Raw genomic sequence first — 25,148 nt, forward strand, 5'->3', positions numbered from 1 at the left:
AGAGAAAGGGTGGAAGAATTTGGGAACATGAATCAGACACCAGTCAAGCTTCCTAAGAAAGGACCAGGGAGGGTTGAAAGGAGGGCAGTCCTTCTCAAGAAGTGCTTTTGTGGGGGTGCGTGGGAGCCTTTGGGGTTCTAGGACCTCTGAAGACAAACATGGGTGTGCCAACTGACCCCATTAGCTGGCCTTCCCCTTTCAGGGCCCTGTGTGGTACAACCTCCCAGGCAGGCTAATCATTTAGATTCACCCTTTCTCAGCATTAAGTGACTATGAGCTGAGGTAAGGGATGGAGACCTGAGTGGGCATGACAAATTGCAAGTATTTAAGAAACTTTGCCCAGAGACCTGGGTGAGCTGTCTCCCTGTTTCTCAGCCTCCTGTGCAGCCTTGTGTAGACAATTGTGTAGACAATTGTCCTGTCATTGTCTGGTCAGCCTGTGTGCTGCCTGAGCTTGGACTGAGGACTCTGTAAACAAAGCAGTGTGAGCTCAAGGTCCCCAGCATTAGCTAGTGGGAAAGCTGATGAACTTCTCTGAACCTTGGACTCCTCTAAAATGGACTAATGATTAAATGAGAAATGTATAAAAAGACCATATAGCTCTTTGAAACCCCACCTAGATGTCACTTGGCTTTAGGAATTGGGTTCTTCCTGCCTTGTTGCCCCTCATTTTAGGCCCCTGCACCTTCTCTACTTTAGCTCATCCTCACTTTTCTGGAAGCTCCGTTGGGTGCACAGGCTATGTTTGGAGCCAGTACTAGACTGTGGCAGCTAATGTATACAGCTGTCCACCCATCTGCCCACACTTCTGCTATCACAGCTGCTTTCCCTGTCAGCTCAGTCAGACACACTCACTGTAGATGACTTAAAATGACACAACAACCCAAAGGTAGGCGCTACTGCCATTATCCCTGTTTCTGTCCCTGAATACAATGAAAAGACCAAGGCACAGAGCTATGGACTCATGAGCCCAAGGGCATACTGCTAACATCTGACATAAGCAGGATTTGAACTCAGTCACTCCAGAATTTGACTATTTCCCACCATGTAAGCTCTCTCTTAATAGGTGTTCACTGGGTGATGAGTGAGTGAGTCAATGTTATTATGGTAGAACTGTTGCCAGCAACTAACTCTGGGCAAACCTCTTACAACTTCTAGGCCCATTCCTTTTTAGAGGATCTGAGGTAGAACTCTTGTTTTTGTTGTTGTTTGTTTTCAAGTCACTTTTCTGTAGTGAACTCACAAAAATATAACATGGTTAGATTATGATAGCTACCTAAACACACACTTGCCCAGCCCCAAATTCTATATATCTCCGTGAACCTATGTACAGTTAGAAAGACCATCTTACACCCAGGGAGCTACAGCTAAGGTTTCATAAATTCACTGTCAATTATTTTATATGGACTTACCCACACCAAAAAAGAAAAGAAAGCAACAACAGAGTTGAAACTAAAAAAAAATTAGATTTATATTCTCTTCATGACTCGTGTCTGTTTGCCCGCGTTGGATCCTGAAGTAGCTCCCAAGAGGATTAGATGCAGTGATGAGGGAGGTTAGGTGTGTCCCAAGGTCACAGGTAAGGTTTGGGGAACCCTGTGATCAATGTCACCTCTGTAAAGAGTCTGTTAGTCCTGTTGGGAGCTCCCTTCCTTCCACAGCTGCTCTCAAGGGGTCAAGTCACCATCCTTCCTCCCGGGGGCTTCCAGCCTCCTTGTCTACACACACACTACCATGTAGGGAAAATGTGGGCCCTTCACTCTACCAGGTGAGCTTACTCAGGACACATTGACCTTTTGGTCTTGGCAGACCAAGGAAAGGGTGGAGGCTCCCCACTTGTCCTCCAACTTGGGAATACAGGGGTCCAAGTGCAGACTGTACTTTCTGGAGCCAGGCCTGCAGGAGAGTTGAAACAAGGTTTCCTTCAGCTCTAGCAGTGTTCTTGTGTTCCTGACTTCATACAGGTCTGGGTGGTAGGACTACCCAGGGAGTGGCTGGAGGCCCAGGACATGACTGGCATTGTTGCTGCCACCTCTTCCTTCGGTATAAGCATGCAAATATATAACTGCAAGGACTTGGGATACAGTGTGTACTTTATAGGAGTATGTATGAGTCCATGAGTGTATGCCTAAGAGACAGCCAGCCTGGATCCCGGCTGGGATCCAGGATCTGACTCTTTCTAGAGTGTGATGGAGCCGTTTCCTTGGCTCATGTTCCTGATTGGACCCCTATCACTGTAGGGGCTCCTCCAACCCACTGGAGTACAGGAGCTCACCCCTGTCACTCTATGCACTCTGCTCTCTGTAGGCTTTCCTTCCTCTTCCCTCACATCACATGCTGACCTGAAAACATCCCGTGCTGGAGAAGAAGGGCTTCGCCATATCTCAGGAATGAATATTCATCTCAGCCAAACTGAACAGCAGAGCTGGGGGCAGGGAGGTGTTTATAGCTATCTCACTCACTTCAGAAATTAATAGCTTTGTGTGACCATAGAGCATTTGAAGTATGGCTAGGGCAACAGAGGGACTGGGCTAAAGTGAAATGGAAACATGTGGCTAAAATGGTGACTACTTTTTATGCAGTGTGACCCTTGGGAGAGTGATTGCATAGTGATTATGTGGGCTTATGATTCTTTACCCTGAATCAGTTTGGGTGCTTACCTCTAATAGTCATGCCAGGCTGCACACCTTCAGAAAGACTTTTTCCTGGTTGCCTAGGTGAGGTAGAAGCTCACTGTATTAGTTGTAGTGGCATGAACTCCATCCTTCTCCTGTAGCCCATTGCACTATAGACCAGAATGCTCAGTGGGTGCCAGGGTCCCAATATGTGATGCTCAGGAATCCCCAAGTCAGATGAGCACCCCATCACTAGTTCTTGATTGCCTCTTCCCAGCTGGAGAGTCATTTCTGTAGAGGTAGACTGATATTCTAAAGCATATGCATCTTAACAGACCTTGAAAAAAGAGAATACAAAATTCCAAATATGAAATTAGGTAACACTTATATATGTTCCTATATAGAATGTAGGAACAATCACATCTTCTGTGAGGTTTAGAACCTGACATGTATCAAACCGCAAAATCCAGAAAATAGTCAAATGTTATTATCATTCCCATCACTATTATCACTATTATTAACTTGCTGCTCTAACCTCTGTAATGTTTCTCCCCTTAGATTTTGGCTGGGTGCTCTTTGATCACCCTCCATATGATAATGATTTTGCGGTTCTTTTTTCTAAAGGGAAACTGAGAAGATAACTTCGTTTTTCTCCTAGCACAGTTGACAAGACTTGTGCTTTATGATTGACAGCTACTGTGCATACAGGATGACTCCTGGCAACAGACACCCACTTTTTTTTTTTTTAACTTTACTGCTGTAGGTTAGAGTCCTACAACATAGGGATTTTGATAAAATTCTATTCTGCATCATTTCTACCAAAAGGAAGGGAACTGCCTGGTATATTGAGAATCGTCTATGTTATTTTGTCAAATATATTCTAAGCAGGAGACTTCTCCCTTTAAGTAACCATCAGTGAGAACAAACCACCTTCTCCTGCACTCCTGCCTGCCTTCCTCCTGGGAGAAGCTCGTCCAGATTAGCTTCCACTCTTCTCCATTGCTCTTCCACTCTGCTCTCATGCTCCAGGCCAAGTTCTGTGCAGTGGAGCCTGCAGACCATTGAGCTGGTAGAAGCCATAGGGACACTTATAAGGATAGCCAGCAATAACCTGACATTTCATTCAAAGAGCTGTGGCTGGGCATGATGGTGCAGGTCTATAATTCCAGCTATGGGGGGCTAGGCGGGATGCGGTATGTGTGGAGTGTGGTTGAGACAGGATCATAGAAAGTTCAAAGCCAGCTTGGCGATTACACACAGGGTAAGGTCAAGGCCAGCTTGAGCAATTTAGTAAGATCTTGTCTCAAAGTAACAAAAGGAGGGCTAGGGGTATAACTCAGAGACAGAGCACTTGCCTAGCATGTGTGAGACTCTAGATTTAATCTCTAATACTATAAAAACAATCAAGATAGAGTCAAATAAAATAAAATAGTAACTGTGAACCATTCACTTAAATCCTACTACATAGAAACCCAATTTACCCCTTTTCCCTTAGCTGGATCTTTAAACTTCTATAAATGCTGTAAGTTCCCAACATGGACTTAGGGGACTTGGAGGAAGAAGTTGTGACAGAGTGGAAGCAGGTAGAGTTACCCACTGAAGTTAAAATATCTCACCATTGAGAATGCAGAAGACTGCATGGTTCTGGGAATACATGTGCGGGGTCTGGACAGGGGCCCAGGCAAGCAGACTAGTTTGGGTGTCTGGGTTGTCTGGGATGTCTGTCTGGGTTGTCTGGGTTGTCTGTCTGGGTTGTCTGGGTTGTCTGTCTGGGTTATCTGGGTTGTCTGGGCCAGAGAGGATCCTTAGGCACATATTACTGTGTGTACAGAGAGAGTACAGCTCTCTGCTGGTTCCAAGCTCTTAGAATAAGGGGCTGTCAAGAAGGTGAGTTTCTGATGCCCTTGGCATTAATGTCACAGCTGTGTCTGGGTCCCTCCCTATAAAATACTACAACTAGATTTCAGTGTCCCCAGGCCTGATAATTAAAGTGTGAGGGACAGCAGAAACACAGGTTTAGTTCCTTGACATCAGGTTCTCTCAGCATCAGCCACCCTTTCCTGTCAGCCCAGGATGGTTAACAATGGCCTCTCTCAAGGATGTCCTGAGGTGAAGCTGCATGGCCTCCCAGGTGGCAGAGGCTACAAAGGCCTCTAGCACCAGGCAGGTGCAATGCCATTTTCAAAAACCAGGCAAGGAAAAAAAAAAAAACCCTGGGAGGAATTCCTTCAAAATGTTGGCACTACTGCTCTGTTCATGGCAAGACAATCCCCCACTTGTTTTTGCTTTTCAATTCCTTTCATTTTCCCTCTATAACGTTTCTTTCTTTTTTTTCAAGTTGGTATTTTATTAAGAAAAAATTTTAATTAGCACATAACTTGTGGGTTTCATTATGAACTTTTCATATATACTGTTTGTTGATTTCCTGGACCCTGTGGGTTCCCTTTTTTTCCCCCAGGCCCTACCCCATTTTTCTGTCTCATGGGCTCTATTACTCTCTTTTTTCTTCTCCCATTCCCTTAAAGTCTCTTTTCCTCCTCTCATAGTCCTGTCTAGTTTTGTGACCTACACATATGCGCATATATAAAGTTAAAGTCCAGGATCCACATATGAGAAAAAACATAGTATTTTTTCTGAGTCTGGTTAGTTCACTTAACATACAACTTTATAGTTCTGTCAATTTTCCTGTAAGTATAGTAATTCAATTTTATTTTTTTATAGCCAAATTAAAAAAATATGTTTATACGCCACATTTTGATTTATCCAGAATTTGTTGCTTAAGTAAATATGATTGTAATTTGGAGTTAGGGATGGATAGGAAATGTTTATGAGGATTTGGGAGACAACAGGGAAGTTGTATATTAGCTGGTTCAAAAGTCACAGGGTCTTTATAGCCTAACAGATCCCCAGGCCTCAGCATCTCCTCTAGATTTATGGCTGTGGCCTGAAATCCTTGGTCTGCAGCCATCCCAGGAATTACCCTTCAGGGAAGCTGGCCGTGGAACGTTGTCATTGCTTAGAGCTGCTTTAACTGAATGTTAAGAGCTAGCTCAGAACTAGGCAGAGCTGAGTGTCCAGAGGTCCATGAGAGTCTGATAGGATGTGTCTTCAGGTGAGGCGACAGGCCACTGGGCTGGGATGAGGACAGGTAGGAAGAGAGTGCTGGGAAAGGCTCCTAGGACTCTCACAGTCAAGACAGTGAGTGTTTCGGGCATGAGCTCTTCAGACTGCCTCTGACAGCTGCAGGCTCAGGTCTGAGGCGCCTCAGAATCTGAGATAGGCTCAGACAAGGTGCATTCCAATTCTCAGCCTCTGCTTTGTCATTGTGTGATGTTCATAAGGCTACCATGTTACTCAGCATTCAAGAGGAGCTGTCTCTGTTGCCGGAAGCAGGTCAGAAGGCATGTTTCCTGCTCTTCTGCTGAGGGGAGGGCAGCATGGGGAATCTCAGGTCTCAACAGCAGGAAGAACCGGCCTGGCTCACCATACTGGTGGCTGCCTCACAGCTCCTTCATTTCAAGGCACTCTTCCCAGAGGATACAGACCCACTGGCAGCCTGCTCTGGTTCACCAAGCCCATCCTAGCCCATCAGTCTTCATGAGTGTTCAGAGCTCTACGTCTGAACACCCCCTGTTTTTGTGTGGTATGGAGGTCCCCCCACACCCCCAAGACTGACTCTCCCTGTACTTTGGTGTCATTTGAACAGCCAACTGGCTTGCTTCTTTTAGCTAGTCCCTTATTTGCATCTGGAATTTCCAGCCAGCCAATTCAGCTCTGCTTTGCTTTGGTATTTCTACAAACTTGCAGTACAACAAACTGGATTGGCAGCATGGCAAATAGTGTCTCAACTACTGAACTCCACAGTCAGGTTTTCAGTGAGAGACTTTCCTAGTGGAAGACCATGTTTTTTTTTTTTTCTTTTTCTAGTCTATTCATTCATCAGATGCTTTGTCTTTGAGACGAGGGTCTTACTATATAGCCCATGCTTATCTAGAACCTTCCATCTTCCTGCTGTAGCCTTCCAAGTGCTAGGATCAGAGACACGCTCACACTGCAGGAGCCTAACTGTCTTCCCTGGGTGTTTATTAGGCATACCTGGGAGATTCCCAGGAACCCTGTGTATCCAGTCTGCTGTGGGACAGATGGTATAAGAGGAATCAGCCCTCATCTCCTCTGCCTTTCCTAGTCTCACTAGTAATTGTGCAAGGATGGCTTTTTCTTGCCCTAACTGGTCTTTTTGAGACCCCTAACTTAGCAATGCTTCTTCATGCAAAGCTTACGGTGAGTGGTCTGGGGCTCTTACATAGATGGGACTCTGACGTCCCCACCCATGCAGGCGGGGCTGTAGGCTGTCCTTAAGGAAGTGCCCTGCCATCGAGGAGCAGTCTCTGACTCCTTTCTCTTCTGGTTCCTTTCTCTCTGTGCAGGGCGCAGCTGTTTATCAGGGAGAACAGGTTTGCCCAGTGAAGTATTTGTTTGGTTTCTTTGGCTGATCATGGGTATACACCTGCCACTTTGCCACTTCCTGAAAATCAAGCAGTTTCTTCGAAAAGGGACACTTCCCTTAAACTACATTGTGTGGTTTGATAGTGAAGTTTGTATAGTTTCTTGGATTTTTATGATTTAATGTGCCTGCAGAAACCTTAAGCCACAAAATAAAAATACACTGACTGTCCTTTGCTTGGGATTGGGAGCCTGGTCATTTTAGTTTTGATGTTGGGTTTTGTTATATTTTCAGTTTTTAATTTATTCCTTGAAAACTTCATACATGTATACTTTCTCATGTTTTCTCATTTGCTTCTCATCTTATTTCTCATTGACCCTTTTTATACTTGGCACATATCACAGGCCATCCATTGGTGTGGCTCATGCTTTTATTAAACCAAATTTAGCTCAAGTTTTATACACATATATACATATACATACACACACACAAGGCAAACAATGAAATTAATTTTCTTAGATACTAAAATTTATTTACTTGTTTATTTCTATTAGTTTTTGCATATATACACATACATATACACATATATGTGTGCTTGTGGGCTCATGTATATGTGTGTACATGTGCTGTGTGTGTATATGAAGGCCATAGTGATGTTGGGTGTCTCCCTCCATTACACTACATCCTATCTATTGAGGTAAGATCTCTCACTTGAACCCAGAATTCACCAATTTAGTTCGCTTAGCTTGCCAGTTTGCTATGGTAGATCCCCTGTCTCTAACTCTTCAGGGCTGAGACCGTTCATATGGGTCTTCTTCAATCCAATGTCTGAATGTTCTTCAGTAAGAAGGTAATCTTTATGGAGTAGCTAGAAGGTGGCGGCAAATATATTGGTTCGTAGAGTAGAGTAGATTTATATTTAGTGTGCTATATCTACTGAGGCAGCAAAGAGACCATAAACATTTTGGAAAGCTCTTCCAGTGAGCATTTGGAATTGATTGCACATCTATTTACCAGAAGATTTGAGTAATCAGTATGCCTTATTTCCAGAACTTCCTCTAATAAGGTTTTCTTGTAAGAACAGACAGTTGTACATTAGATAGGAAGTGACACTGTGGAGTCAGGTAGGACCCAAGTCCTTGGTGACTTAATTCATGGTATTATGCCCTAGAGACATGTACTTTCTGTTGCTCACATAGAATACTCTGATGAAATCAGCTTAAGAAAGAAAGGGTTTGTTCTGGCTGATAGTTCTAGAGAGATAGAATCTATCATGTCAGAGAAAACGTGGCAGGACGAGCTGGAAGCTTGCTCACTTGCCCATCGCCTTTTAATCCACATGCTGGAAGCAATAGGGCATGGGAGAAGGGGGAGACTATGATAACAGGAAGTAGGGCAAAGCTGCAGACCTCAAAGCCCAACCCCAGGGACATCTTCCTCCCAGTAAGCCATGACCTCCCTAAACAGCACTGCCCACTGGGGGCTGGGTATTCAAATGTAAGAGCCTATAAGGACATTTCTAAGCACCACAGGCTCTGACCTCTGCTTACTCACCTGTAAAACAGACGCTGGGATGACACTCCAACTTACAGCTGCTGGAAGACTAGTGTAGTCATGCCTGAAAAGGGCCCAGCATAGAAAGTCTTCATCCCTGAGTGACTGATGCTGCTTGGGGGTTGCTCTCAGAGTCATGGAGCTAAGGGAAAAATGGAGGAATTTACATTGTAGGATTCAGTGTTTTTAGGAAGCTTCTAAGTTTATTGGTATCAAAATTAAATAGTTATTTGGCCTTTTAAATAATTTATCTGTTATTTATTTATAATTTTTGTGTGTGTCTGTGTGTGACTGTGTATGTATGTGTGTGTATAGATATGAGCGTGTGTCTATGTGCGTGTGCATGTGTATGTGTGTGCATGTGTGTGTGCATGTGCATGTGCATGTGTGTTCAGAAGATGCCTTTACAGGAGTCATTTCTCTCACTCTACCTTATCTTTTGAGGCATAGTCTCTCTTGGTTTTGTTCTTGCTAAGTGTACTCCAGGGTAGCTGGCCTGTGAGCTTCAACAGGAGTCTTTCTGAAGGAAATACTGGGATCACACACACACACACACACACACACACACACATATATGTATATACCCTCATACATGGCATTAAGCCTTCACTTGATCATCAAACCAGAGGCATGGTCATGTCACTAGAGTCTGGTTCCTGACTCCTATGCTTGTGGGCACTGACTCCAGCTCTGAGTGTCAGAAGCTGCCAGCTCCTCAGCTGGCTCTGTCTCCTCTGCCTACTTTCTGGGTTTAAGTGGCCCTAGGGAAGCCTGGAGGTTGCACACACAGCTCACACTTTTTATCTGCAGACTCCGGAAACTAGTTTGATCTTGAGATCTGATGTTGTCTAGTGGTTTTGAAAATTTAAAACAATCTCCCTAAGATATAAGTATCTTCCTCTCCACTTTAGCCTGCCCCTCATAGCCCCTGTTCTTTCTGAAGTGGGTACAACATGAGCACTCAGGAAATTGATGCCTGTTCAGTGGTTTATCTCCAGTGCTCGATTTGTGCTTTGAGTTAGTGCTGCATGTCAGTGCCTTGCCATCCTGCTGACAGCATCCATCCCTTGACAGCATCCATCCCTAGTCAGCATCCCTCTGGAGCCAGACTGCCTAGGTTCAACTCTCAGTTCTTCCACTATTGACTATATAACTATAGATGGTTAGGTTAATTCATCCCATTGGACCTCACTTGCCTGACCTGCAGTGTGGGCTCAGAACACCCCCACATGGTGGGCTGTGGTGAGATTAGTGATCAGCATATATGTAAAGTGTGTAGAACCACACAGATGCTATCACGGCTGCCTGTGGGCTCGCTGCCATAGTAGCATTGCCCTTTTCTTCTGGGAACTACCTGCATCTTAAACTTCTTTACTTTTTCTAAGAGTGAACAGAAAGTCAGAATATTCCTCAGCTATAAGATGCAGAAGAGGAAACATGAAAAGTTTCAATGGGGTATGCTGGTGAAATAAGCCAGTGGGGCTTTTTCGGGCTGGAAATGCTCAGTTGCAAAAGGTGGGGCTGGTGGGGAGATAGAGAAGGGGCTGTTTTCCAGAGGGCAGAATATGAGGCCTTATTACTAAGCCAGGGACTTCCTGTTCCGTTGCGGCATGCACTGAAGTGCTCACAGTGGAAAGGAGAAGCTGATGCTGATTCACTTCCACAAAAGAGCTCCCTGAGATTTTCACAAAAAGACAGTGTATACTCAAGTGGGTCCAGTATCCCACGTGACAGAAGGCTGGGGCCAGTGATTTATGATTCTCCCAAGGACTCAGGATCTGAGTGAAGAGGGGGAGGAGATCTCCTGGATTCCCTTGGTAAAGGACCCTCAAGGTGGTGGGTCCTAGCCGGGCTGGAGGAGATGGACCTCCTCTAGGGAACTTCCGATGCATGGACTGGGTGCTGCAGCCTTCTGTGGTTTCTTTAATCTCAGAGTGCCTGGATTCAGGGTAGACCAGTTTAGTGCTCACCTTGATTATCTATCCCATGATGTGTGTAGATGTGTGCCCGTGTGTGTGTGTGTGTGTGTGTGTGTGTGTGTGCTTTCTTCTACCCTCTCGCCATCTGCAATCTAGGTTTCATCACCTGTAGTGGTGGTAGTAAACTAACTAACCAGCTATCACATATTAAGATTTATGCTAATAAAATGATTGCTCAGAGATAATCTTATTTTTCTTATGAAATTACTTTTTTTCTAAGCCTTGGGGATATGTTAGCTGGAACGCAGCAGAGACCCCACTATACTTTTAGAGAGAATAAAGATGAAGCCTACAGGATAGAACTATTCTTACCACTGGTACCTGTCGCCGTGGTGCTTTTTATGTGTCTTTGAGGAAAGTTTTGCAAATTGCTTGCTGTGTAGGGGCAGAGACCTAAAGTCTCCACAGTAAAAACTCCTAGTGCTTAATTCATATTTGTAGATTGCTAGATGTGCAATTAATTAAAAACTGCTATTAGTTGCATGCTTCCATGGAAACTTGCTGTGGTACCCTGGAGTACCTCACAAATGAAGCTAGGTCTTGCATGAGTTATACAATTGTATATGTGTGCATTTCTTTACATCTCAAATGCAGAACTAATATTTCTAAATCCATTTTTCTGTCTTTAATCTATACCTTCATGCTTTTTCTATAGCAATGGTATTTATATGTAAAAATAGTCCAAGACCAGTCTAGAAGTTAGTAATTTTGTTGACTTTATCATCAGAACACGCACTGATTTGGAGTTCAGATTCTAAATAATGAGCAACATTAGAATGGTAAAAGGAATTCCATTCATTCCATGCCCTTTCCCTTAACTTTATTAACAGCTACTTGATAGAATTTAATGTGGACCACTGACTCTGTGGCCTGTGTACATTGTGCCACTCTTGTGGCATTTTCACAGCATACCTAGGATCTGAGTGGCAGGAGAGGGAGCCTGGGACACTGCTGGTGATCTGAGTGGCAGGAGAGGGAGCCTGGACACTGCTGGTGGGAGTGTAAATTAGTGCAGCCACTGTGGAAAGCTGCATGGAGCTCCTGTTAGCCCAGAAGCTTAGAATACCAAAGATACAACCCACAAACCACATGAAACTCAAGAAGAATTAAGACTAAAGTGTGGATACTTCATTCCTTCTTAGAAGGGGGAACAAAATACCCATGGAACGAGTTGCAGAGACAAAGTATGGAGCAGAGACTAAAGGAAAGACAATCCAGAGATTGCTCCACCTGGGACTCCTTCCCATATTCAGTCATCAAATCCAGACACTATTGTGGATGTCAGCAAGTGCTGGCTGACAGGAGCCTGATATAGCTGTCTCCTGAGAGGCTCTGCTAAAGCCTGACTAATACAGAAGTAGAGGCTCACAGCCATCCATGGGACTGAGCACAGGGTCCCCAATGAAGGAGCTAGAGAAAGGACCCAAGGAGCTGAAGGGGTTTGCAGCTCCATAGGAGGAACAACAATATAAACTAACTAGTACCCTCAGAGCTCCCAGGGACTAAACCACCAACCAAAGAGTATACATGGTGGGACTAAAGGCTCCAGCTACATATGTAGCAGAGGATGGCCTTGTCGGTCATCAGTGGGAGGAGAGGCCCTTGGTCCTGTGAAGGCTCTATGCCCCAATGTAGGGGAATGCTAGGGCCAGAAAGTGGGAGAGGGTGGGGCCCTTGGTCCTGTGAAGGCTCTATGCCCCAATGTAGGGGAATGCTAGGGCCAGAAAGTGGGAGAGGGTGGGTTGGTGACCAGGGGGAGGGGGAGAGAATAGTTTTTTTTTTTTTTTTGAGGGGAAACCGGGAGAGGGGATATCATTTGAAATGTAAATTAAGAAAATATCTAATAAAAAAAATAAAAGTTGGACTACTACCTGAGCCAACAGCTTCCCTTTTGAGTGTTCTGGGGAAATCAGTATGACAGAGAGATGAGATACTCTGCATTCACTGCAGTGCTAGTCACAATGCCAGGAGACCGAGACAACCTAAGTGTCTATCACTGATGATTGGGTAAAAAGAAGTCTTACATACTCACATACAGCAGAGTGCTTTTTATCCATTAAAAATTAAATTCTGTCATCTCCAACGGCATGGAGAGCCTGGCAATCACTATGTTCAGTGAAGTAAGCCGGGAGCAGCGAAACATGGGCTGCGTGGCCTTGCTTGTATGTGAAATATATGTTATTATATATTTGTGTGTGTGATTTGAATGTGAAACATGCCCGCACTGGCTTGTGTTACTGGACACTTGGTCCCCAGCTTGTGACACTGCTTGAGAACCCTGTGGGGTCTCTAGAAGACAGAGCCTTGCTGGAGGAAGTGTGTCACTGGGGGTGGGCTTTGGGATTGTACAGCCTGGTCCTACTTCCTGTTCACTCTCTGCTTCTCCCTCACTGCTGATGCAGTGTGATGGGTTGGCCACATATTCCTGCTGCTGTGTGTTTCTCACCATAATGGACTGTGTCCCTTTGAAACTGTAAGCCATAATGCCCCCGCCCCTTTAAAGTTGACTGGGTCAGAGTATTTTATTGTAATAACAAAAATGAAACAACACACACACACACACATACACACTCACACACATTCACAACACAGTCATACAATCACACACTTACAAACACCCCCTTCACACACACACTCACACACAAATAAACACTCACATAGTACTCAGTCACACATATATTCACACACTCACACACACTTATACACTCTCACACACACCACACATACACTCTCACACACACATACTCACACACATTCTCTCTCTCTCTCTCTCTCTCTCTCTCTCTCTCTCACGCACACACACACACACACACACACTCTTTTAGGAAGTGTGATGGGGAACACTAGGTACTAAGTCACAGATAGGTGGGATAGAAGTTCTGAGGTGCTATGTGCACAGTAGGGTGACTATAGATTGAGATTGTGACCTTTACTTCAGAAAGTCAGAAGGAAGAATTTGGAGTATTTTCACCATGAAGAACTATCTATGGGAGAATAGATGTGTTTAGCCTGGTTATGAAATGTAAACATGTATCCAAATAGCACTTGATAGCCCATAGACACAGGCAACTTTGCATTTTTATGTATCAAATTAAAACTTTAAGTTTTAGAAAGAATTTTTATGATATCATTGAGGGTGGTTAAAATGATTCTGGGCCTTGGGGTGAGACCTACCTGGAACAGGGCATGAGACTGGATGGAGTGGACTCTGCAAACAGAATACTAGAATTCATTCACAAGTATGGTTTTGTGTCTTCAAATAGCCTTCTATCGAAGGAAATTGAGTTCACTTGAAATGGTTTGGATCAGGGTGTGAATAGCTATGATGAAGAATGGTGTCTTTGTAAACTCAAACTTAGAAATGTTACAGCTTCAAAGGCTCTCTTGCCTTGTGGCTGCACTGATGCCAGGCAGAGCAGCCCTCAGCCCTTGGTGACCTGCCCATCAGCTCAACGAGTCCTCTCAGGGAGGAATGCCCTCTGTGCAAAGTGAAGAGGGTTTTCCCCATGTGTTGACCTGATTGTCTTTGGAGAGGGGCTTGGCAGAGCCTGGGGAAGGCAGAACCCTGCCCATAGACACAGGTTAAACCATTCCTCTGGGTCAATGGTAATGTTATTAACCCCCTATGCCTCCCAAAAGTAAAGAATTTTAGGAGATGGCAGTATGCATTCATTTGGATCTTTAGAACTATGGTAACCTCTCTGTGCACAAGACCTTCCACATCTAGAAGATAAAGATAGCAAAGCTCATGGACTTTCATGCCTTGTGGAGTGATTGAGTACAAGAGAAGCTGGACCAGGGCTGCAGAGCCTTAGCCTGCTGGGCCCCTGGTGTTTGTGGCCACACAGAACTGTATACTTCAGTGATAATGCACATTTTATCAGAACCCACTAAGAAGTGGGGAGTGCAGGACTGGAGCGATGCTGCAGTAGATGATGTGTTTGCTGTGTAAGCATGAAGACCTGGATTCAGATCCCCTGCATCCCAGAAACAGCTGAGCATGAAAACACACATCTGTAATTCCAGTACTGGAGAGGTGGAGTCAGGTGGGTCCCTGCAGCTCACTGACCAGTCAACATAGCCACATGATGAGCTTTGGATTCACTGAGAGACACCACCAAAAGAATAAGATGAAGAACAATTGACACTGACCTCTGGCCTCCACATTTATACATGGGGTATATACACATGTACCTGCACCTAGAGTACACCATTTTAGTCTGAGTTTGGAATATGAGGTGACATTTAACACTAGGTAGCATACGTTTCATTTTCAAGAGGAAAGATTCCTGCTTGGGGTTGTAGGAGACCTGGGGTAAAAGCAACAGTGACAATCAAGGATGGTAGTGTGAGTGCCTGTCAGATACTCTGTTCCCCACGTGGTTCAAAGGATCTTACAAACATGGATGTGTCTCGTTCTTTAGAAAGCCCAAGGAAGTGTTCTCACTCTCATTTCACAGGTGAAGAAGCCAAGAAACAGAGCACAGGTGGCTTGCTGAGGCTGACCTCTACCAAGCAGCAGAGCTCGAACCCGAGTCTAGGAGCTGGGATCTGACTAGGACTCACCTCTCTTCCACCAATTGCTCTGGGGCCCACCACTGGGACTCTTGAAACCTTCATAATTTAGGATACTATAGAGTTATAAAATCCCAGTAGTATTATGGAAAATGACATAAGGCTATCATTAAGTTTTTGACAGTAGCCGGTTGCTCTTTTTATTTCATAGGAAGGCCGCTATACACCCCTTTCCTGTAGAGGAGGAGGAGATTGGAGAGTCTCAGGTTGAAGAATGAAGCTTCCCATAAGGAAGAGTCACATCCACATTTGAGGAGCATGTTCCCTAGCTGATCATTTTGCAAATATGCCTTGACTGCCCAGCAAGTGTCCAGTGGAGAAGACAGACCTAGATCCTACCATGGGGAGTTTGCATTCCAGTGGGCCAGACAGTCATTTACAAAGTAAACCTAAAAAATACATAATTGCACACTTGCTGAGTACTTGGAAGGAAATGAGCATAGCCTGAGGACAGAGAAGGAAAGTTGTGGGGTGGGCATCCTGCCAGGAAGGCTTTCCCAGGAGGTGAAGACACAGGGGCATGGGGTGAGGCAAGGCAGACGTGACTATGGGAGCAGGGAGGAGTCTGAGGAGGGAGGTCCTGCTGCTGGGGAGTCCTGAAGCTCCAGGTGGAGGGAGGCTTCAGAGGGCAATCCTGGTGCTGGGCAGCCAAGGCCAGTGGAAGCTTTGCTTTTGCTGGTGGTCCAAGGGGAAGCCATGTAGACATTTGAAGCTAGAGCGCGAACTGATTGTATCATTTGGGATAACTGTGTGCACTGGGGTTAGGTGGCTGGAAGCCTATTATAGAAGAGGCCAAGGACTGCAGAGGTAGGATTAGGGCTGACAGTGGGAGACCTCAGAGAGCTGAGGACCTCGGAAGACAGGGAGGCCTTGCACACAACAACCGAAGGAGACAGCAAGCTGATACTCTTTCCCTGAAAGGAAAGGATGGGTTTACCCATCTCTTCCCAACTCTGATATAGTGCCTGGGCCCCCCACTGGCAGCCCAAGGTTGCCCTCTATCACAGTCCTTCTAGGCTAGCCAGAGTAGTATGTAGGTGGAGAGGGAAGGAAGCTCATCTAGTGAAACCAGGTTGTTTCTGAACTCTGAGTTCAGGCAGTAAGGTGGATGCAGGAGGCAGGCTGGAGGACAAGGCAAAGCACTGAGAAAAAACTAAGGATCTGCTTTTTTTAGGACTGGCCTTCTCTTCCCTCTCTCTCCCTCTCCTTCCCTCTCTCTTCCTCCTTTCTTCCCTCTCTCTTCTTCCTCTTCTTTTCTCCTCCTCTTGTTCTCCTCTTGTTTTTTCTTTTTTTCCTTTTTCTTTTTGTTGTTGTTTTTTGAGACAGAGTGCCTCTCCATAACCCTGGCTGTCCTGGAACTACCTTTGTACCAGGCTGGTCTCAAATTCAGAGATCTACCTGCCTCTGCTGACCCCTGCATTTTCATTTGTAAAACCAGGCACAGTCCTTCTAGGCATTTTTTGCTATTATCCAATCACAGTGTGTTTTGTTGACTCTAATGTAGCTTGCAGTCCCCAGGTCTTTATGCTGCTTTCAGACAGCGGGGCCACTGTCCCTCCTATGTCATTTCCAACCAGCAGTTTCTATGCTGGGGAAGGGCAGTGGTAGAAGGCAAGAAATCCCATGGTGGATGTCTCATCCAGGACATGGAGCATCCTTGTCTCTGAGGCTGCCTCATGCCCCGTGAACCTGGGGTTTGATCTTTTCTGCTTTAGCGTCTAAACTCCTGGGCGCCTTTAAATTCCCCTCCCTTTTGAGACCTTATAAGCTTCCCATCAACTACATATTCTCTGTCTGAAAGTGGAGAGTATTCTGGGAGGGTACTAAAGAGGATGGACTATCAGTAACCAAGATAAAGGCCGGGTGAGAAAGTAAATCAGAAAGAATATAAAAAAATCCAAATGAAGCCAGCCAGTGGTGGCACACGCCTTTAATCCCAGTACTTGGGATGCAGAGGCAGGCAGATTTCTGAGTTCAAGGCTAGGCTGTTCTACAGAGTGAGTTCCAGTACAGCCAGGGCTACACAGAGAAACCCTGTCTTGGAAAAAAAAAAAAAGACCCAAATGAATCTAATTACAGTTGAATGGCTTCAAAAATTACCTTACATATTGTAACTGGACACATCTGAAATAAGACAGGGGGACAGTCCTATAACCACACAGTCTCCTGGTCTTGTTGTGATGTGGTACTAAAGACTTGTAACCTTCACCAAGGACAGCGGTGCCAGGATCCCATATTCTAAGTGCTGTTCTAAGTGCTGAGCCCCTGAGTAGGCCTTCCAAGGCCTGATTTTTCTAGAAAAGTCTGTGAGTGACAAACTGACCAGAACTGCCTCTGCAGGCAGACTGAGGGAGGATGCCCAAAGGCAGCCATTTTTCAATGAAGGAGTGGAAGTGAGGGCTGTCCTGAGAGGACCCTGCGTGGGAGCACCTGCCAACACTAGCAAGGCAGCTCCACCATGCTTACCTGTGTGTGCAGTTCAGTGCTGCCCTACTCAGCTCTCCTCATGTTTTCAAAACCTTGTTAGTGCTTTCAGAGAATCACTCGATGCTTTCTATGACCCAGGTTAGAATGACTCAGCGTTTTTCCAAGAGGCATGAACATGTACATTGGCACAAGGTTCAAATGTGGAAACGTACCAGGGGATACCAAGCAAATTTCAGGGCATACAAATGAAGAAATACTGCTCAGTGATAGGAGAAAAACCAAGGACATATACAAAGACATGCCTGGGCTGCCAGAGAGCCATGCTAAAAGCAGCCCCCTAGGAGAGTGCATACTGTGTGTTCCCAGTTAGGGGCAAAACTCACCTGTCTGGACAGGGAGCCAGATTGGGTTGGTTGCCTTTGGGTGGCCTAAGAGGAATTAAAAGCAGGGAGCAGCCGAAGTGGGGAGGGAGAACAAATTTTCTTGGGTTATGGAAATAGTCATAGCCATATGGAATTGATATTTATATTTCTTAATTGGGGTAATGGGTGAAAATGTATAGACATTTATCAAAAACTACCTAGCTGTTTGTTTGATGTATTTTTGGTGTGTATATGAATATATTATGCCTCCATAGAGTTGGTTCTTATGAAAACTCTACAAGTTTTTATTTTAAAAACTATTCTCACCACAGAGGGACTGTTTGTTGGCATTCTTGGGTCTAACATCCATTTGGCAAAGTTTTGAATTTTGTGAACTTGCAGTTTTTGTGCTTTTCCAAGTTGTACCCTCTTGCAATTTCCCATTAACCCTTTAGTAACTCATTGAAATTTTCCATTGATTGACTTAATTGTCAAATAATGAAAATATCCCAGAACATCAATTTAGTTCGAGGTGGTATTGTTTTAAACTCCAGTTGTTTTTACAAGCTGGCTGATGTCGGCCTCTGAGGAGGCCTGTTTACTAGCTGACCCATAGCAGGAGAGCACAGCAGCCACCTCTCCATGGTCCATGTGATGTACAAGAGCACAGGGATAACTGTCATTACTTTGGTTTCCTTAGGAAGCATCTCACGGCTTCCTGTTCTCCTGGGCATTATATGCACATATATGGACACCACATATATGGACAGCACATATATGGACATCACATATATGGACAGCACATATATGGACAGCACATATATGGACAGCACATATATGGACACCACATATATGGACACCACATATATGGACACCACATATATGGACACCACATATATGGACAGCACATATATGGATACCACATATATGGACATCACATATATGGACATCACATATATGGACACCACATATATGGACAGCACATATATGGACAGCACATATATGGACACCACATATATGGACAGCACATATATGGACAGCACATATATGGACAGCACATATATGGACACCACATATATGGACAGCACATATATGGACATCACATATATGGACAGCACATATATGGACACCACATATATGGACACCACATATATGGACACCACATATATGGACACCACATATATGGACACCACATATATGGACACCACATATATGGACAGCACATATATGGACATCACATATATGGACATCACATATATGGACACCACATATATGGACACCACATATATGGCACAGCGGGATGAATCAGAATGATTGGCTTTTCTCCACCTTAAGTAGTAGTCTTTATATACTACCCACCAGTCATCCCTCACTCTTTGATTGTATGCATGGCTTTCTGTTGTTGGGCATTGATGGTGATGTGTACAATCAGACCCACACTCCAGACCTGGAAGAATCAGTGAGACTTTTTAGTCTAGCTTTTCATTTCAGATGTGTAAAACTTAATGGTGTTACCCCCAACTAGGCAAGCCTGTGCATCCAGGAAAGTGAAGCAGAGAACTCACCGATCTGCCTGCCTTGAATTGCTTTTGGGCTCAGTGATGAAGCAGATAAGCTCCTTGTTTTTTATTAATCCTGATTTACTTATTCCAGAAAATAAACCAATATGCTGTGTTTCATATATGCCTGATGTATTTGAGTTTATGTAAATTTGGATATCAGCAAACAGAGAGATCAAGTAGCTTGTCCATAGTAACATGTGGAATCATACAGCTAATGTGCATATGTGTGTATGTGTGCACTTGTGTGTTCATGTATATGTGAGCACATGTGTATGTGTGCATATGTACACCTGTGTGTGTGTATGTATGTGCATGTTTGCATGTTTGTATCTGTATCTGTGTGTAAGTATACGTGTGTGTAGACTCTAACTCAGACAGTCTGGCTTTATCCATCTTCCCCTTAACCCTGCTCTGCATCATCTTTGTCAATCATCTGGTTATACCCATAGCTCTGTTTCCTAGTCTGTACTGAGGCTGCCTCCCCAAGGAGAATAACTTCCTGCCTGTTACCGTACATCTCATTACTTTCCTTTATTAATAAACAAGTAACTTTCTTTTATTAAATTTAAAAGTCCTATTGATTTTGACATCAATTACAGCTGTGTGAGGTAGATAGTGTGGTGTGTTGGGATTCTAGAATATAAAGAGATTTTTTAATGCTTTGATTCATTCATTTATACATTTATTTAATAAATATTTAAGGACTGGCTGCTCTGGTAGAGGAATAAGATGCCTTATGAATTAGGTTCAATCTCTGTCCTCAGTGAGATGTCCAGGACCTTGTGGGGTGGAGGCATCACTTTAGGAAGAATGTTGAGAAGACTGCTCAGCAGGCCGGGGTCTATAAAATGTTGCTTCAGAGTGCCAAAGAAACCTGCTATCTGTTTATGTATAACTCCTCAAGCTGAGAACCTGGCTTACATTCGCAAATGGCTGAAAAGAAAGAAAGAAAAAAAAAAACTGCCCGGCAGTGGTGCATGCCTGTAATCTCAGCACTTGGGAGGCAGAAGCAGGTGGATTTCTGAGTTCGAGGCCAGCCTGGTCTAGAGAGTGAGTTCCAGGATAGCCAGGGCTACACAGAGAAACCCTGTCTCGAAAAACCAAAAAAAGAAAACGAAAAAAACAAAACAAAACAAAACAAAACTAAGAAGAGTATACAGTAGAGACCTCATGCAACCCTGCTAAGCTAGCAGTCTTTGCTTTTCTATCCCTTACAGGAAAAGCTTGCTCACCTCTGTGGTAGGGCATATGAAGACTTGGGAGAAAGAATCTGGTTAGGACAAGATTATTTCTTATGTCAGTCCCTAGAAGGCAGTGTTTGAACAACTAGCCACAGAGGCTGGTGCAGGGAGCTCTCTCCCTGGAATCCCTGCAATATCTCCTCTGTGAGAGGGCAGGTGCTTTGTAGGCGTGTGGAGACTGATCGGGTAGATGGGCACTGACTGGCTCTTCATCACCATGGTAGGAAGGTGTTGGAGGGTTGATAGAGCAATGTGGTTTGTAAGCTCTACGGAAGTTGGCTTTTCCTGTTGTTCTGCAGCACTTAGCAGCTGTTCTTCCTGCCATGGGTATCCTGACAGTGCCTTTGAGAGGCAGCCAAAGTCTAGGGTTGGAGGAGCATGGTGAGCTGGGATACTGGATCGTGTTCCAGCTTTCTCAGTGATGTGCAGATGACCTTGAGTGTGCCAGGTGCTCCCCATGCTCTGGTGCTGCTGGCTGTGCCCGGGTGACCCACTTCAGCTGGTGACCAGCTCCTACCACTTTGCAGTGCCTGGTATTCCTTGGAGAGGTTGTCCAGCACACTGGGGTCAGCTAAGGTCAAAAAGAAACTGTGCCAAAAGCAGGTTGACAGAGGAGGAAGCAGGGGGGATAAGAAAAAGGAAGTGGGCTGGAGGGGTGAAGAGCCAGTACTGCTCTTGCTAAGGGCCTGGGTTCAGTTCCCAGAACTCATGCTTTCATGCTGTCAGCTCACAATCTATAACTCCAACTCCAGGGAGATCTGATGCCTCTGGCCTCCAAGGGTACCCGCATGTACATGCAGATAGCCATGCACATGCAGATAGCCATGCACAGACACGGGCACATACACAATTAAAATGATTGTGTGTGTGTGTGTGTGTGTGTGTGTGTGTGTGTGTGTGTGTGTGTGAAGGGATATAGTGAGATAGTGAGAGAGCTCTCTTTCTGTATCTACTTCACTTTTGAACCCAGATAAGCTTATCATTTCTGGGTCTTAACACTATAGTTCCTGCTAAGATCAGCCATATCCGTGGTGAAGCTTTAGCAAGCAGCCTGCTGATAGACCAATTGGCTTTCTTCTCTGGCTCAGGATAAAATCTGGCTCTTAGAGTCAGTGGTTTTCACTATGGAACCCCATTTTGGCCTGCCTTGGACAGGCAGTGGCTAGGCAGAGGGCCTAGAACCTAGACACACCCTGAAGGCAGGACCATTCCCACTCAGCCCATGACAGCTATATCCCATACTTTGAGACTGGCCAGTGTAAATGAAATTCAAGGTTTCTGGAGAATCGGGCTGGGGTCTGCCTGGGTGGGAAGTTGAACTGCATAATTCTGTATCTTTCTGTTTTGGCTATGGACTATGGGACCCAGTTGCCAGCTATACTCTCAGGAGTGGGGAGACAAATTGTAGAGGACCAGACCTAGATGCCCTGACACCCTTGTACAGAGGCCAGATCTGGGCGCCCTGGCACTTGTGTTCAGAGGACCAGACCTGGTTGCTCTGGGCCCTCTCACCCTCAAAGCCTTGTTAGTTTACTTGTCAGCTCTCATTTATTCATTCATTCATTCATTCATCCATTCATTTATTCATTCACTTTGCAGTTCTGAGGACTACATCTATGTCTGTCTGTGAGCATAAAAGTTTGTATTATTTTATTTATAAACTGACTGACTTTGTCAAATCCTGAGTCACATATAACAAACAAGTGACAATAACTTGGTGGTAGTCCAAGCAGAGCCATTGCTCTCTGTCCTTCTTGGTATGGCTGCCACTTTCCATTCTTACCCCATGAAACCACTGAACCATGCTGCTTTTCCCACCTAATCACAAACAAGATTCATCAGGGCTCCCCGCTCAGTTCTTTCTTTGCCTTCAGTTGATTCTCACCTCTGCAGCACAAGCTACATGTTCTCCACAAGTCACTTCTAGGAGGACCGGACTCTGAGTTGCCCTTCCTTAAAGTCAACCAGAGGCAATGAAAACATCACAGCCAGAATTCTCTGCATCTCTCACCTCTCCTCTCATCTGGCAGCTCTTCAGAGCATCTAGAGAGAAGACTGGATGAAGGGATGGGTGCACTTCTGTAAGCCTCGGGGTTTAGAGGTCCACCCTAAGCTAACCATACAAGGCTGCTAAAGATGCTGAATGCACCTTAGGGAGGCCTGCAGGTAACTCTAGCTCACTTGAGGTGTCCATTGGTAGTTCAGATCTCTCTGGCCCTGCAGTTACTACCCACTGCTGTCCCAGTCTTTTTTCTGTCTAGATGCTGTTAGGATTCTGAGTAAAAGACAGCACCACAGAGGTGAGTGAGGGCTTTAAGAGCTACAGAAAGTAGACTGAAAAATATTTTACCCAAATGTCTACACCGAAAAGGTGTTTATTAGTGCTTAAGGAGCCATGTCCAGCAATTGAATAATTTGTGCATTTTGTGATGTGTCTTCCCTTTGACCACTCCATCCTCAAATCCTGACACGAAGCACCCAATTCAAGTTAATCTCTGCTTAGTTAATCTCTTGGGTCTCAGGGTTAGTAGCTCTGTGCAGGCAAGAGGCTTCTTACAACATGGCTGCATGGACCAAGCCAAAGGAGTGTCAGAAGCAGCTGGTGCTGAAGCATGAACTCTTGGATGAGGATCATTGTTCAGTCTTAGCTGCTACAGCAGTTTGCAATCTGGCTCCCACGCTCCTTAGATGGTCTTTCTTATCTAGACTCTTTCTAAGGGCCCACTATTTGTATCTGCCTGTGGGTAACTGCAGTTGAAGCACAGTGAGTTCATCTCTGCTGTTGGTACCCAAAGTCCTCCTCACACCACGAGCCCCTCTAAGAAGACGAGGGGCTGAGCAAGTTGTCCACTTGTGCGTAGTGGTGCTGGCCTGTGCAAGAGGTCACCACGAGAGACACATGTATGGGATAATTATACACCTCTCCAAAGCTGAGGCTGCTCCATGCTCCCTTTCTCTGGGGGCTTTTAGAATATGTGCAGTCTTTTAGATCTTTGTTTTCTTCCAGAAAAGTGTGTCAGATTCCTTGAGACTGGAATTACAGATGGTTTTGAGCCACCATGTGTGTAGTGGGAATCTAACCCAAGTCCTTTGGAAGAACAGCCAGTGTACTTAATGGCTGAGCCATCTTTCCAGCCCATTTGTTGTTGTTTTCGCTTGTAAGAAGTGGGATAGTTGAGTGTCTTTGCAATCCTCCAGCTGTGCCAGCCCATACAGCACATACCTAAGTGTAAACTCTCTCTCCTCTGAAGAACAGAGAAGGAGGCCAGTTGGAAGAAAAGATAGAGAAGTCTCTTCTGCAATCCTCAGGCTGGGAAGCAGGGTTCTCAAGGGAAAGGCTTGGGGAGCCTGAGAGGAAAGAGCAGGGTCTCAGAGCAGAGGAAATGTAAGCCTGAGATGCGGAAGGCATGTAATGGCATCTTGTCCTTCCCCCAGTGTGGGTTTGGGATGGATGGTTTGGGGTAGTTTTCAGAAGTTCATAACTCAGAAATTCATCTTAGGTTTCATTAAAGACCATGGCGTCTGACTGTGACTGTCTGTTTCCTCATGAAATCAGATCTTATGACTTATAAGTTTGAAGGCCACTGGATTGAGCTAAGAAGCCAATTTCTTCATCTCAGTTTGATATATAAGGGACCACAGTCTACAAAAAAAAAAAATGCCATGTTTATGATCACACATCCCAATTAATCGGAAAGGCCAGAAATATTGGGTGAATTTACATACCATGAAATGAATAGAGCTTAAAGTACACTTTTAGGTAAATTCTGACAAACTTGTACACCCAGGCAACTCATACTGCCATTGGTGAACAAGAAACACAATCATTCCCTTGGGTACATGTGCAAAGTTATGGAGGGCACAGATCCCAGTGAGAACCAGAGAAGAACTTCATCCCCCGCCCAAGCTTCTCCCCATCCAGAAGCAGGAAATCAATACCTCCCACCTTGCCTTGCCTTTTATGTCCCATTCCCAACACCTGAATTATTCTTTCAAATGGGTTTTGATTTCTGTCTGGTTCAGGCAGAGTTGTCTAGGAAACCAGAAATATCTCCAGACTGCAAGCTGCACAGATTGAGTGATCCTTGGCTCCTCTCTTCAGAGCCACAGTGACTCCTGCCATGTTTTTACTGCTCCCCTTTGCTGTTGCTTCTTCATGCTCTGGAAGAAGCCACCACCCTTCCACCTCGCCCAGCTTCCTTTCTGACCCTCTAGCTCCCTTATCATGGAGCAGTGTCTAATGGCAGCTGAGGCTGAGTGACAGGTGTACAGCTGGTTCTGTGTCTGGCAATGCCCATGGCAGGCTGAGGGCGCCTGGGAGTTGTTCCACTTGACTCTTGTTTGCCCCCAACTCTTTCTCCTTCCTCTTCCTCTTCCTCCTCCTCCTCC

The 25,148-nt window shown here is 45.0% G+C and overlaps 1 protein-coding gene across 3 annotated transcripts in view; it reads left to right on the plus strand.

Annotated features, from left to right (window-relative positions):
• The window catches only part of Hivep3 (HIVEP zinc finger 3), a 397,924-nt gene that overhangs the window by 104,911 nt on the left and 267,865 nt on the right, over positions 1–25,148 (plus strand). The gene's annotated exons all lie outside the window — the stretch shown is intronic.

Source organism: Mastomys coucha, unplaced genomic scaffold (assembly GCF_008632895.1).
Source record: "Mastomys coucha isolate ucsf_1 unplaced genomic scaffold, UCSF_Mcou_1 pScaffold18, whole genome shotgun sequence".
Taxonomy (NCBI): Eukaryota; Metazoa; Chordata; class Mammalia; order Rodentia; family Muridae; genus Mastomys; species Mastomys coucha.